Source organism: Phyllobates terribilis, unplaced genomic scaffold (assembly GCF_046119375.1).
Source record: "Phyllobates terribilis strain yellow unplaced genomic scaffold, ASM4611937v1 Scaffold_3__8_contigs__length_932513732, whole genome shotgun sequence".
Lineage (NCBI taxonomy): Eukaryota > Metazoa > Chordata > Amphibia > Anura > Dendrobatidae > Phyllobates > Phyllobates terribilis.
Window position 1 is genome coordinate 576,249,316 of NW_027362763.1, and position 16,101 is coordinate 576,265,416.

A 16,101-nucleotide genomic window follows, 5' to 3' on the forward strand; every position below is an offset into this window, starting at 1 on the left:
TCACAAATAAGAATATGATGAAGAAGAAGATGAAGAAGATGAAGAAGTAGAATATGAAGAAGAATAATAGTTGAATAAGAAGAATATGAATAATGTAAAAAAAAAGAATAATAGGAAGAAGGTGAAGAAGAAGATGAATAAGGTGAAGAAGAAGTTGATGACAGATGCTGCTGCTGAGGATGATGAAGGAGAAAGTGTAGGAGAAGTAAAAAAGAAGGTGAAGAGCATGGAAGTAGTGAAATATAAATATCTGACCAAATATAAAAAAGCTTAACATAGTCAATATCTTTGTAACTCCAAACATCTTAAAAAAAATATTAATCCCTGCTATTCCATTTGATTGGGCTAAACCTCTATGCCTTTAATGTCTCCTCCACCTCCCCCAATACATTCTACATTATTCTTAGTTGTTTTCCTTCATGTAGAATTAACATACAAGGAAAGAAAGGGTTTATTTTCATTCCGATATTTGTGTCCCATTGACTTGCATTGGTTTCCGGTATCGGAATCGGCGATATCAGATATTTTTTGGGTATCGGTCTGATCCAATCCGATCCAATATTTCCCGATATCGGAAGATATCGCTCAACACTACTGTTGACATTACAAAGCTGACATCAACCTAAATACTATTACGTCACTTGCCACTGCACCAGAGCAAGTGGGAAAAGCTGAGGCTAAGAACCAGAACTGGCGCTTCTAATGGATGCATCATTTCTGGGGTGGCTAAGGGCTAGAGTTCTTAGTCTGAGAGGGGGCCAATATCCATGGCCCCTTCCTAGGTTATTAAGATCAGCCCACAGTTGTCCGTTTAGCCTTTGCTGGTTATTAAATATAGGGGTACCGCACGTCATTTTTTGGGGGCAGGTTTCCCCTTGTAATAACCAGTAAACGCTACGCAGACAGATGTGAGATGATAATATAAGCCTGGGTAGCTCCATGTTTAGCACTCCCTTCCCAGGCTATTAAAACCAGCTCTCCGCTGTCGCCTTTCCCTCAGCGGGTTAAGAAAATTTAGGGGGACCACACGCCATTTTTTTCTTTTACTTCTTTAATTATTAGCTAAAGACATGTACAGTGAACTACACACACGCTGCACTAATTATAAACTTCAATGACATTTATTAATATCATCTAAGTATATCTGTATATAGGATTGTTTTATTAGTTAGAAACTAGCTTAAAATGACAGAATTACTGTATGTAAAAGCTGATCTTAAAAACGCATTGTATATGGATTGCATACGCATGTCATACGGATGCAAAACCTACAAAAGACAAAAAATATATCTCATACCCTACCATAAATATATATAAATGTAAAGCAAAGTTGCATATGAAATATAGGGTACTTAGTGAACTATTTTTGATCAAAAAAAGTATACAAGCCGTACCGCCAGCGACAAGGCATGTCATACGGATGGTAGTTGAGAAAAATTGCATTGCAGAATCATGTTGTTAGAACCTTGCTGTTAGGTTTTTTTTCCTTTGCTGGTCACATGACCTTGTTGGCCTATTTAATCCTGCTCCGCCCTTCTGGCTTTGCTGGACTTCATTGTATATCTACTTTCTAGCTAGCCTGTGCTCTGTATCTAACTCTGTTAGTTTGCTTGGTCTACGGACCTCTATGTTCTATCTATTTTGTTTGTTCGTCTGTCTGCTACTATTTCTGTTAGGAGGTGTCCCATATTCCTCCCAGTCCTTAGTACTTGTAGGGATTCCCTCCCCACATCTATAGGTCTCCGTACAGACTAGATTAGGACTTTAGCAGGTCTGATCGCAGGATCAGGTTCCCTGTTACATCGTAGGCATTCAGCTGAGTCCTATAGTAGGGACAGATCTCCTCTCTTTCCTTAGCTTTGGTAGCAGAACATAACAGTAAGTCCAGCCTGCAAATTCTCTAAGGAAAGATTTTTCTGTTCCATCATGGTGTCGGTTCAGGATTTGGCTAAACACCTGCAGGGACTCTCTCTGGAAATGGCCGAGCTCCGTCAGCACGTGAGTAACTGTCCTGGAGCATATTTCTTGGAGCCTAAGGTATGTTTGCCGGATTTATTTTTTGGTGAACATCGAGAATTTTTTTCATTTAAAAATGCTTGCTTATTGTATTTTCGTTTGAGACCCAAGTCCTCTGGGGATGAATCCCAGCGCGTAGGGTTCATAATGTCACTTTTGCGCAAAGAGCCTCAGGAGTGGGCCTTTTCTTTGCAACCTAGTGATACATGCTTCAGATCAGTGGATAGTTTTTTTTCTGCTTTAGGACTATTATATGATGATCCTGACCGTGTGGCATCAGCTGAGACTGAGTTGAGACGTTTAAAACAAGGATCAGGTAATGTGGAAAAATATTGTACTCATTTTCGTCGTTGGTCCACTCAAACAGGGTGGAACGATTCTGCTCTGAAAAGTCTATTTCTTGCTGGGCTCAGTGAAAGGGTTAAAGACCTGCTAATTGCTTATCCTACACCTGAAGATTTGCAACAGGCTATGCAATTAGCTATACGGGTGGATAGAAGACTGCGTGCAAGGGTTAATGAGAGCAAATCCTCTGCTATGTCAGTTTCTGGTTATGAGAATGTGTGTACTAACAGTGGTGAACCGATGGAGATTGGATCGGTGGCACCTCGCTCTCAAGAAAAAGACCGTCGTTTTTCGGAAGGCTTGTGTTTCTATTGCGGAAAATCTGGTCATTTGATTAAAGGCTGTGAGCTTCGTATGAAGAAAGAAAAAAAAATGGTCAGTCACGCCCGTATTGCCTGTTTAAATTCCAAGGGTATATTTTTAGCTGCTTCCACAATTGCTCAGGAAAAATTAATGGAATTTCGGGTATTTGTTGATTGCGGGTCTACTCTGAATGTAATTGATGGGGGATTTGTGGAAAGACTCAATTTAAAACCTGAACCTTTATCATCCCCCATTGCTGTGGTTTCTGTGGATGGTTCCCCTTTGAAGAATATTACTCTCAAGGTCAGTGAATTTCCTCTCACTATTAATGGTGTTCACCATGAGAAATTGGATTTGGTAGTGTTGAATAGTGTTGAGCCACCCCCGTAGTGTTCGGGTTCGGTTCGGTTCGTCGAACACCGGGATGTTCGAGGAACTGTTCGTCGAACTGTTCGTCGAACACCTTAGAACACCGTCGAACACCGTTAAAACCAATGGCAGGCAAACAAAAACACATAGGAACACATAGAAAACATCTTCAAAGGTGTCCAAAAGCTCACAAACTGCTCAGAAGACGCTTTCTTTAAAAAAGCCGCCGGCAATTCAGCAGCGGCATACACCGGTACCCGACAATTTAGACATGAAGGAATAGAGCATCACACATAGATTAGATAGATAGAAACATGTCAGTCACATATATATGAAGTACAGTGACAGTGTTGCTTACTGTACTTGTCATTTAGTGTAAAGGATTTATTAAAAAATATAATAGTGTTTTCGTGCACTGTCTCTTTAAAAAAGCCGGCCGGCAATTCAGCAGCGGTACCCGACAATTTATAACAGACAGAATAGAGCTTCACACATAGATTAGATAGATAGAAACATGTCAGTCACATATATATGAAGTACAGTGACAGTGTTGCTTACTGTACTTGTCATTTAGTGTAAAGGATTTATCAAATAATATAATAGTGTTTTCGTGCACCGTCTCTTTAAAAAAGCGGGCCGGCAATTCAGCAGCGGTACCCGACAATTTATAACAGACAGAATAGAGCTTCACACATAGATTAGATAGATAGAAACATGTCAGTAACATATATATGAAGTACAGTGACAGTGTTGCTTACTGTACTTGTCATTTACTGCAAAGGATTTATTAAAAAAAATAATAGTGTTTTCATGCACTGTCTCTTTAAAAAAGCCGGCTGGCAATTCAGCATCTGTACCCGACAATTTATAATAGAAGGAATAGAGAATCACACATAGATTAGATAGATAGAAACATGTCAGCCACATATATATGAAGTACAGTGACAGTATTGCTTACTGTAATTGTCATTTAGTGTAAAGGATTTATCAAAAAAAATATTAGTGTTTTCATGCACCGTCTCTTTAAAAAAGCCGGCCGGCAATTCAGCATCTGTACCCGACAATTTATAACAGACAGAATAGAGCTTCACACATAGATTAGATAGATAGAAACATGTCAGTCACATATATATGAAGTACTGTGACAGTGTTGCTTACTGTAATTGTCATTTAGTGTAAAGGATTTATCAAAAAAAATAATAGTGTTTTCATGCACCGTCTCTTTAAAAAAGCCGGCCGGCAATTCAGCATCTGTACCCGACAATTTATAACAGACAGAATAGAGCTTCACACATAGATTAGATAGATAGAAACATGTCAGTCACATATATATGAAGTACAGTGATAGTGTTGGTTACTGTACTTGTCATTTAGTATTAAAATAAAGGATTTATTATTAAAAAAAATTGGCGTGGGGTTCCCCTTAATTTTAGGCTCTAGCGGAGGTTAAGCAGACGGCTGGGGCAGATGTTTGAAGCCTGGGAAGGGGGTAATACCCACGGAGCTTCCCAGGCTACTAATATCAGCCCCCAGCTGAATACCTAGCCTTTACTAGCTATTAAAATGGAGGACCCCCCCAAAAAAATGACGTGGGGTCCCCCCTAATTTAATAGCTAGCAAAGGCTAGGCAGACAGCTGGGGGCTGATATTAATAGCCCAGGAAGGGAGCCATGAATATTGGCCCCCTCCCAGGCTAGAAACACCAGCCGTCAGCCGCCCCAGAAATGGCGCATCCATAGGATGCGCCAATTCTGGCACTTAGCCTCGCTCTTCCACGCTGCCCTGGTGCGGTGGCAGGGGGTAATAGGGTTGGGGTTGATGTCAGCTTATAATGCCAGCTGACATCAAGCCCAGGTTAGTAATGGAGAGGCGTCTATAAGACACCCCCATTACTAACCCCATAGTCAAAGTTAAAAAAAAACACAAACACCCAGAATAAAGTCCTTTAATTGAAATAAAGACACAATTCTTTATTGTTCTAAATTAAACCATACTTACCATCACGCCCATTCCAGCTGAAGCCAACGATCTCCTGCAATAAAAGAAAAATAATAAAGCAACCTCATCCTTACCTTTCCATGGTTCCCAGGACAGCTTCAGCTCTGCTACATCGAGATGACAGGCTGGACCGCAGCAGAACGCTGCCATCCAGCTTGCCATGCCGCACACACTGAGAAGCGCAGGCACGCTTGCGCTTCTCAGTGTCTGACTGTGACGGCATCCAGATGAGCCGACAATGAACTCGGCTCACCTCATGTACGTCACTGACAGCGTGGGAAAATTCTCCTGCACTCAGCACTTCAGCGTGAGAATTTTCCCACGCTGTCAGTGACGTGCATGAGGTGAGCCGAGTTCATTGGACATGACCTCGGCTCATCTGGATGCCGTCACAGCCAGACACTGAGGAGCGCAAGCATGCCTGCGCTTCTCAGTGTCTGCGGGATGACAGGCTGGATGGCAGCGTTCTGCTGCGGTCCAGCCTGTCATCTCGATGTAGCAGAGCTGAAGCTGTCGTGGGAGCCATGGAAAGGTAAGGATGAGGTTGCTTTATTATTTTTCTTTTATTGCAGGAGATCGTTGGCTTCAGCTGGAATGGGCGTGATGGTAAGTATGGTTTAATTTAGAACAATAAAGGAATGTGTCTTTATTTCAATTAAAGGACTTTATTCTGGGTGTTTGTGTTTTCTTTTAACTTTGACTATGGGGTTAGTAATGGGGGTGTCTTATAGACGCCTCTCCATTACTAACCTGGGCTTGATGTCAGCTGGCATTATAAGCTGACATCAACCCCAACCCTATTACCCCACTGCCACCGCTACAGGGCAGTGGGAAGAGCGAGGCTAAGTGCCAGAATTGGCGCATCCTAAGGATGCGCCATTTCTGGGGCGGCTGACGGCTGGTGTTTCTAGCCTGGGAGGGGGCCAATATTCATGGCACCCTTCCTGGGCTATTAAAATCAGCCCCCAGCTGTCTGCCTAGCCTTTGCTAGCTATTAAAATAGGGGGGACCCCACGTCATTTTTTTGGGGGGTCCCCCATTTTAATAGCTAGTAAAGGCTAGGTATTCAGCTGGGGGCTGATATTAGTAGCCTGGGAAGCTCCGTGGGTATTACCCCCTTCCCAGGCTTCAAACATCTGCCCCAGCTGTCTGCTTAACCTCCGCTAGAGACTAAAATTACGGGGAACCCCACGCCAATTTTTTTTTAAATAAATCCTTTATTTTAACACTAAATGACAAGTACAGTAATCAACACTATCACTGTACTTCATATATATGTGACTGACATGTTTCTATCTATCTAATCTATGTGTGATTCTCTATTCCTTCTATTCTAAATTGTCGGGTACAGATGCTGAATTGCTGGCCGGCTTTTTTAAAGAGACAGTGCATGAAAACACTATTATTTTTTTAAATAAATCCTTTACACTAAATGACAAGTACAGTAAGCAACACTGTCACTGTACTTCATATATATGTGACTGACATGTTTCTATCTATCTAATCTATGTGTGATTCTCTATTCCTTCTATTCTAAATTGTCGGGTACAGATGCTGAATTGCCGGCCGGCTTTTTTAAAGAGACAGTGCATGAAAACACTATTATTTTTTTTAATAAATCCTTTATACTAAATGACAAGTACAGTAAGCAACACTGTCACTGTACTTCATATATATGTGGCTGACATGTTTCTATCTACCTAATCTATGTGTGATTCTCTATTCCTTCTATTCTAAATTGTCGGGTACAGATGCTGAATTGCCGGCCGGCTTTTTTAAAGAGACAGTGCATGAAAACACTATTATTTTTTTTTAATAAATCCTTTACACTAAATGACAAGTACAGTAATCCACACTGTCACTGTACTTCATATATATGTGACTGACATGTTTCTATCTATCTAATCTATGTGTGAAGCTCTATTCTGTCTGTTATAAATTGTCGGGTACCGCTGCTGAATTGCCGGCCGGCTTTTTTAAAGAGACGGTGCATGAAAACACTATTATTTTTTTTGATAAATCCTTTACACTAAATGACAAGTACAGTAAGCAACACTGTCACTGTGCTTCTTATATGTGTGACTGACATGTTTCTATCTATCTAATCTATGTGTGAAGCTCTATTCTTTCGGTTCTAAATTGTCGGGTACCTGTGTACGCCGCTGCTGAATTGCCGGCTTTTCATGTTTCACTGTTGGCACTGTTCCCATCGATTTGGGCAACCACTGTAATGCCACAACCACCATGGCTGTGGCATTACAGTGAGTGGCAGACAATCCCTGCATGATTGGTGCTCAAAATAGCGCCAGACATGCAGGACACGCTTTTGGTGCACGAACAGTTATCGAACATAACCTCGAACAGCCGAATTTTTTGCAAATCGTTCGGGTTCGTCGAACAACTCGAACACCGCCCAAAACAGCTCGAATTTGAGATTGGCGAACAGTTCTAGTCGAACACCGCTCATCTCTAGTGTTGAATAACTTGCCTTCTCCAGTAATATTGGGTTTGCCCTGGTTAAAATTTCACAATCCTGTACTGGATTGGTCTACCAGTGAAATTAAATCCTGGAGCCATAAATGTTATGACAAGTGTTGTAACGGGCGTATTGCAGCTTTGGATAGGGGAGAATTGCCTGTTCCTATTCAGGATTTTTGGAGAGTTTTTTCTGAGAAGGAATCGCAGGTTTTGCCTCCCCATAGAGACTATGATTGCTCTATTGAATTTGTCCCTGGAGCGACTCTTCCTAAAAGTCGTTTATTTAACCTTACTATTCCTGAGAGGAAGGCTTTGGAGGAATACATACAGACAAGTTTGGCCGCCGGTCACATTAGGCCCTCTAAGTCTCCTGTGGCGGTTGGATTTTTTTTTGTAAAAAAGAAGGACGGTGGTTTACGTCCTTGTCTGGATTTTCGTGAGATTAACAAAATTACTGTACGCAATCCTTACCCACTGCCATTGATTCCTGATCTGTTTAACCAGTTAATGGGGGCCAAGTGGTTCTCTAAAATTGACCTTAAGGGGGCATACAATCTGTTGCGCATGAAGGAGGGTGACGAATGGAAGACTGCTTTTAACACTCCTGTGGGTCATTTTGAGAATCTGGTGATGCCTTTTGGTCTTACCAATGCTCCTGCATTTTTTCAGAATCTTATTAATGACATCCTTGGGCCTTTGATCGGCAAAAATGTGGTTGTGTATTTGGATGACATTTTGATTTATTCGCCGGATCTGGAGTCTCATTGGCGGAGCGTACGTGAGGTATTACAGTTATTAATGGACAATTCGCTTTTTGCTAAGCTGGAGAAATGTGAATTCGCTGTACAGAGAATTAGTTTTTTGGGTTACATTATCTCCAGCGAAGGTTTTGAGATGGATCCGGTTAAAGTTCAAGCTATACAGGAATGGCCTAGGCCTATTGGTTTGAAATCGATACAGAGGTTTTTAGGTTTCGCCAATTATTACAGAAAATTCATAAAAATTTTTTCTAGTATTGTCAAACCTCTGACCGATCTCACCAGGAAAGGTGCTGATGCGGTTCAGTGGTCTTCTGAGGCCATTGAAGCTTTTGTGTATCTCAAGGAGAGGTTCACCTCTGCTCCCATCCTTATGCAGCCTGATGTGACTAAGCCGTTTTTGGTTGAGGTTGATGCTTCCTCTGTGGGGGTTGGAGCAGTATTGTCTCAGGATAACGGGGATGGATTACATCCCTGTGCCTTTTTTTCAAAAAATTTTTCGGAGACTGAACTGAATTACGATATTGGTAATCGGGAATTATTGGCTATTAAACTCGCATTTGAACACTGGCGCCACTTCTTGGAAGGTGCGGAATTTCCCGTTCAGGTTCTTACGGATCATAAAAATCTGATATATCTTGATGCTGCCAAGCGCCTGAATGCCCGTCAGGCTAGGTGGGCACTGTTTTTCTCGCGGTTTAATTTCTCCGTTACTTACATCCCTGGTACTAAGAATGTTAAGGCGGATGCCTTGTCTCGCAGTTTTTCTCCCATAGTCGGTGCTGAGAAAGAGGAAAACATTTTACAAGAAGGTGTTGTGATAGCTGCTTTAGACTCCGTTTTGGAAGATGAGATTCTTAAAGCTCAGGAGAATGCCCCATCTAACACTCCTCATGGGAGGTTGTTTGTGCCTGGGACCTTTAGGAGAGATTTGTTTGTTGAGTGTCACGAATCTCGGTTGGCAGGTCATCCCGGAATCTCTGAGACCAAGAGACTGGTGGGTCTCAGTTTTTGGTGGCCTGGATGGCAGAAGGAAGTCATTAAGTGGGTGCGCCAATGTACTATATGTGCTAGATCTAAGTCCTCACATACTCCTGCTGCGGGGTTGCTTTGTCCTTTGGAGGTCCCCAGTGCTCCTTGGACACATTTGGCTATGGACTTTATAACTGACCTTCCCCCCTCTGAGGGTTTTACTGTCATCTGGGTGGTCGTGGATCGTTTTAGCAAGATGTGTCACTTGGTTCCCTTCGTCAAACTGCCCTGCGCTAAAACTCTCGCTAAGGCCTTTGTCAAGGAAATTGTCAGACTTCATGGCGTTCCTACTGACATTGTTTCTGATAGGGGTCCTCAGTTCGTGGCTCGTTTTTGGCGTGCCTTTTGTGACAGGTTGGGAATTCATTTGTCGTTTTCGTCCGGATATCATCCTGAATCTAATGGCCAGACAGAAAGGATGTTGAGCCGTTCTTGCGTTGTTTTGTGGCAGACAATCAAGAGGGGTGGTCTGAGTTTCTGCCACTTGCTGAATTTGCTCTGAACAATCATACATCTTCTTCTGCTGGTTGTTCGCCTTTTTTTTTGTTGTTCTGGGAGACATCCGTCGTTTGGGTCGTTCTCCAAGTTGGGATCTGCCGTGCCTGAGGAGGAGAATTTTTCCGGTGATTTGGAAAGAGTTTGGACGGATGTGCGTGGTAATCTTCAGGAGGCCAACAGAAAATCTAAAGACTACTTTGATAGGAAACGACAGGAGGTTTTGTTCGCTGTTGGTGACATGGTTTGGTTGTCCTCTAGGAATCTGCGGTTGAGGATTCCTTCTAAGAAATTGGGTCCCAAGTTTGTAGGGCCCTTTAAGGTGCTTCAGGTTGTCAACCAATCTGCTGTTAGGTTGGAGGTTCCTACCTCCTGGAGAATTAATCCGGTATTTCATGTCTCTCTGTTAAAAAAAGCTGTTGTGTCGGATGGTGACGCCTCTGCCTCTGTTCCTCCGGTGGTGGAGGACGGGGAATATGAAATTTCTCGCATCCTTGACTCTAGACGGTATAGAGGTAGTTTGCAGTATCTTGTGGCCTGGAAAGGTTTCGGACCCGAGGATAACTCTTGGGTGAGGTCAGATGATGTTTCCGCGTCCAGACTTATCAGAGCGTTTCACAGGAGATTTCCTGATAAGCCTGGTCCTAGGGGATCCGGAGGATCCTCTTAGAAGGGGGGGTACTGTTAGAACCTTGCTGTTAGGTTTTTTTTCCTTTGCTGGTCACATGACCTTGTTGGCCTATTTAATCCTGCTCCGCCCTTCTGGCTTTGCTGGACTTCATTGTATATCTACTTTCTAGCTAGCCTGTGCTCTGTATCTAACTCTGTTAGTTTGCTTGGTCTACGGACCTCTATGTTCTATCTATTTTGTTTGTTCGTCTGTCTGCTACTATTTCTGTTAGGAGGTGTCCCATATTCCTCCCAGTCCTTAGTACTTGTAGGGATTCCCTCCCCACATCTATAGGTCTCCGTACAGACTAGATTAGGACTTTAGCAGGTCTGATCGCAGGATCAGGTTCCCTGTTACATCGTAGGGATTCAGCTGAGTCCTATAGTAGGGACAGATCTCCTCTCTTTCCTTAGCTTTGGTAGCAGAACATAACACATGTGGCAGCAGGTTATCTTCCTGCAGAATTAAAGTATCAAGCAATTATATTCCAACCACCAGATCCTTTTCTCCGCTGACTTATCCTGTTGAGTAAAAGCCGGGAGTCCCCCAATAAAATAGATAATTTGCTGGTTTAGCCATCTTTAAACTAATGAGTATTGTCTGGTCAAACCAAGAAGCAACCCAGTTTTCTGCTTAACCCGGGCTCTCTCGTAGAATTTTAAAGTACCTTATTTTTCGGACTATAAGACGCACTTTTTTCTTCCAAAATTTTGAAGGAAAGAGCAGGGTACATCTTATAGTCGAAATGTAAAGTCCGGCTGTGGCAGCAAAGGAGAAGCAGATCACAGGAGGCATAAGCCACCTGTTGCAGTTAACACTGCCCATGCTAAAGAAAATGAATATTCACTGACTATTCATTTTCCTCATTAGTGCGCACAGTATCAGCCGCAGCCACTTGGCGATCACGTGGGCCCGCTATTAAAGAGAATGAATATTCCCCAGGGAGTGGGGAGCAGTAAATATTCATTCTCTCCATGTCGTCATCTCCTCCACCATCCACAGCCTGACAACCGGACATTAAGGAGAATGAATGTTCACTGCTCCCCACGCCAGGATTATGGGCAGTGTTAACTGCAACAGGTGGCTTATGCCTCCTGTGATCTGCTTCTCCGTTGCTGCCACTCCCACTACACCCCCCACCATCCACAGCTGGATTTTACATCTCGACTATAAGATGAACCCCCCTCTTTCCTTCAAAATTTTGGAAGAAAAAAGTGCGTCTTATAGTCCGAAAAATATTGTACTATGGTACAGTGAATATTCCGGCATCTGACCTCAGTGTGTGAGGGCGCATGGCAGTGACATTATGCGCTACTTACACTGTGAGATCAGCAACTGACAGCTGAACAGGACGCAGCGCTGGAGCAGAGGAAGGTGAGGAGAATAGTTTATTTTCTTTATGTGCGCAGCGTGATGGGGATGGGGGTGCCATGCATCCCAGGATGGGGGTGACATGCATACCAGGGTGGGGGTGACATGCATACCAGGGTGGGGGTGGCATGCATACCAGGGTGGTGATGGAGGTACCTTGTATACCAGGATAGGGGGCCATGTATACCAGAAAGGGGAAGGGGGCCACGTATAACAGGAAAGGGGGTCATCTATACTAGGCGGGGGACATATATATACACCAGGATGGGGGATATTAGCACAGAATTGGGGGACATTACCTCTATAACAGTGTCAGCAGCAGAACCCCTCCCCCATAACAGTGCATCATGACCACATTTTTTGCTTCAATTTTTTTTCCTATTTTCCTTCTCTATTTGTAAAAACATGCAACTTTTCTAGGTGGCTTTTTAATTCTATAGTTTACAGCTCATTTCCTAAAGTACTGGTCACCTTGGCAAGATCCGCTATAGAACTTGTGAGCGCTGCTCTGAAGCCGGCCGTTTTGCTGGATTACGCAGTCTTTCGATGCTGCAGATGAAAAGCTGCCTCTACTAGCAGCATCAGAGAAACCAGGTAACCCTCCAGTCACACCAGGGAACTTCAGACCAATAGCTTTTCTAAACTGTAATCTGAAAATTTTTTCTAAATTGCTCGCTTAAAAGTTACATCAAGTTCTATCACAGAACAGGTCAGAATAGCAACGCACTAACAGGATGCAGCAGATCCCCATGATAAAGGCAGTATTCCGATCTCTAGATGCCGAAAACCCCTTTGATAGGGTTCACTGAGGTGCTTAGTGGAAGTGTGTCACCCTGGCCTGGATTCCACAAATATAATAAAGCTGTGTCTGAGAGCAAGGGGGAGGTTCTCTAGTCAGGGGAACATTAGCATGCAATACCTCCTGTCTCAGGCCAGTAGGGGGAGCAGGCTGCCCCTATAAAAGCTGGAGCTGGGGGCAGGGTTAGGGAGAACTGGACGACCTGTCTCAGGACTGAGAGGTGTCCCAGAGCAGAGAGAAACAGTTGTGTTGTAGCCTAAGAGGACGTGTGGCAGTAGGAAAGCCACAAGCCAGGGACAAGAGGTGAAGTACGCCTGTCCTGGCAAACAAAGAGACTAATCGACCAGACTTTGGTGTCTGAGGCTGTGAGGATTCCACGTCCCACAGCAGAAACCAGTCCGCAGGGGACTGTATGTTCCTTGGCCTAAGAAGCCCGGAGGCCCCGCCACAGCCAAAGGGACCAGCAAAGCCGTACCAGGCCGGGAGTAGAAAGGGACCCACGTCGCAGGCCATACGGGCGAGAGGACACGGTGAGCTCGGGAACATGGGCTGTTACCCTACAAGGAGGGAAATAGCTAGAAGGAGCACAGAGAGCACGGTAGGCCCACACCCTCACCCTGACCAGGGCCAACTTCCCATTTGCTCTCAGACATCCAGGACCCCTCCTAGCCGGGACTGTTTGTGGGTCAGTTTACCTGTTCTAGTAAAGACCCTGGACTGCAACCTGTTGTCTGTGTGCTCTTGCTCCTCCAGCACTAACGGTACTGGGACGCCCTACACCATCACCCCCATCTTCCATTATACTGCCCTGGGGCCGCACTCTTCCCGTGGGGAGTCACACTATCCCAGCTGCATACATCATCAGCCCCAGCGGTCTGCCTGGCAGCGGCGGTTCGCACTGACCACAGTCCACGGGTGGCGTAGTCGGACATACCAACAGCGCATAGCAGACTACCACTGGTCTAACCACCCTGAGCCGCGGAACCGGGCCGCCACTACTACCCCTTAGGAAATTGTCTATAATGTCCCTATATTCCAATCCCAGTGCCATGGTTCTTGCTTCCAGTTCCTTATCGTCTAATTAAATGGTCTCAAACACGCTGCCCGCGGGCCGCATGTGGTCCCTGAGGCAGGCATCTGTGGCCCGTGGTGCACCACAAGTCTCACCCTAGCAGAGAGGAGGAGTGCGCCGCTCCGTAGTGGCTGTGGCCCTGCGTTATGACATACCTCTGGCGTTGCGTGATGATAGCACGCCAGTGCACAGAGAGCAGAGGCGTGACTCCCCCCCCCCATTGCTGGATTTTGCAGCTGACATACACTGTGGCTGTACGTGTACAGCAAGATGATAGCGCCGGCTCACATGCAGAGCCGACACTATCATCCGCTGAGGTAAGCTGACAACCTACTTTAACGGCCACGATTGGTATTAACACCGATCGCAGCCGTTTAACCCTTTAGATACCGCCATTAATTGTGACAGCGGCATCTAGATGGCTATTTCAGGGGAGCGGCTTACTCTTAAGCCTATGGTAACCTGAGGCCAAATAATGGCTTTAGGTTAGCCATCTTTGGGGCCTGGAATATGCAGGGTCCTATGTGGCACCCCTGAGGGTTCAGGCGCCACAGGGGTACTGCACCTCACCCAGAGGTGTGGTGTCTCCTTCCCTCAGGTAAGGAGGGAGTGCTGCCCGGAACCCCAACACCTGCATCCAGCACTACACTACTCCAGGCCGGCTGGAAGGGCAAGATGCACTGTGTTTTCCTGCTGGGCCCTGTCCCTGGCTGGAGTGGGGGGAACCAGTAGTGGATGTGGGTGGAGGAAGCAGTTTAGGGGAGTGTGGCGCCCCTGAGGGTTCGACCGCCACAGGGATGCTGCACCTCTCCAATGGGGTGTAGTATCCCTTCTTCGAGGTAAGAACGATGCAGTGATCAGGACCTCACCTCCACATGCAACACAACACTTCTCCCACCAGGGGGGGCTAGTAGGCACTATATTGTGCTGCCCCTACTGGGAATTTGGAGACTGGGGAACCAAAAGATAGGGGGTATCATGTAGTGTGTGAGGGTGGAGGACTCACATTTAGTGTACACTTAATATTTCATATTTAATACATAGCCATCTTGGCTCAAGAGTCTTTTGATTGTGAGTGCCATCCCTGACCGTGGCTTCTGGGTGAACCTGCAGCGGATGGAGACACGGCCCTCGTGCCCTGGCCTTGGGCCGAGGGGCAGGTTCGAGTTAACATATGTCTCAACCCGGTCAAGGACCTTGACCAAGAAGGCCTGGAGCTTAGGAGTGTAGCTCCACCGCAAAAGGATCCCAGGGGGGATGCAGACGGAGCGGTATACGCCACCTGTCCTCGCTATTCTGATCTAGTCAGAGGGATTCCGGCTGCAAGAGGGGTACCGGCCCCTGACACCTGACTTTGCTACTCCACGTCCTAGTCAGGGAAGCCCGGCAGGCCCTGAGGATCCCACTGGGTAACGGAAGGAGCGGAGTAGCCACCCGTACCCTGTTTCTGAGCTTAGTCCAGAGGGAGACCTGGCCTATCTACACACACACACAGACAGGAAAGGACCCGGTCTGAAATCTAGGAACACTCTGGTGCGGGGTCCTGATTAAGCACTTGAATTACTCGGAGGTTGTCGGACCCCCGTCCCTGGTGACCGCAGAACCCCGTGAGGAAAAGGGAGAAGCCTTGCAGCTGCACTCTTCACTGTGAGTAAAAACCCTTGGAAGTCGACCCCTATGGCCTCCGGACTCTTTATTTCTGCACCGCACCGCGCAGCACCAGACATCCTACACTACAACCCTCTCCATCCTTGTCTCCTGCCCTGAGGCCCTGCTCCGCCTGTGGGGAGTAGTATCAATGACAGCTGCCACAACATCCCGCCTCAGAGGACTGCAGCAGCGCTGGTGGCCTTCACCAGGTACCACAGGTGGCGTAGTCGATAGCAACCACTCAACCCTGATAGCCCTTACACCCTTTTTAATGTGACGGCCCTGGGCACGGAGCGGGTCCAGGCCACGACTGCGCCCCCACCAAAACATCAGATCCGGCTCCGAGTCCCCCATCTCCCAGGATAGGGCTGTGAGCGTCACAGGAGCACTTTGACAGTAGGTATAAAAAGGGAAGCCATTTTAGGGTGGCAGTTCAGTAAGAAGAGTCAGTGAGTGAGGACAGTCTGGGAGCAGAGTCTCTTTAGGAGCTCTGCTCCACAAGTAGGGCCCAGTCCTAGAGGCCCAGGTGGGGAGCAGAGGAGTAGGCTCCGTTCTAAGGAAGGGATCCTAGGGGGTATGGCGAATGCAGGACGGTACCCGTACGCCCCGCATCTGTCAGAAGACAGAGGGATCGTAGGCTGCAAGAAGGGGACCGGCCCCTGGTCCAGCCGTGCTACTCTACGTCTCGGCTGGGAAAACCGGAGGCTTCTGGCTTCTATAGTTAGTTGCTGAAGCCTCATTCTAA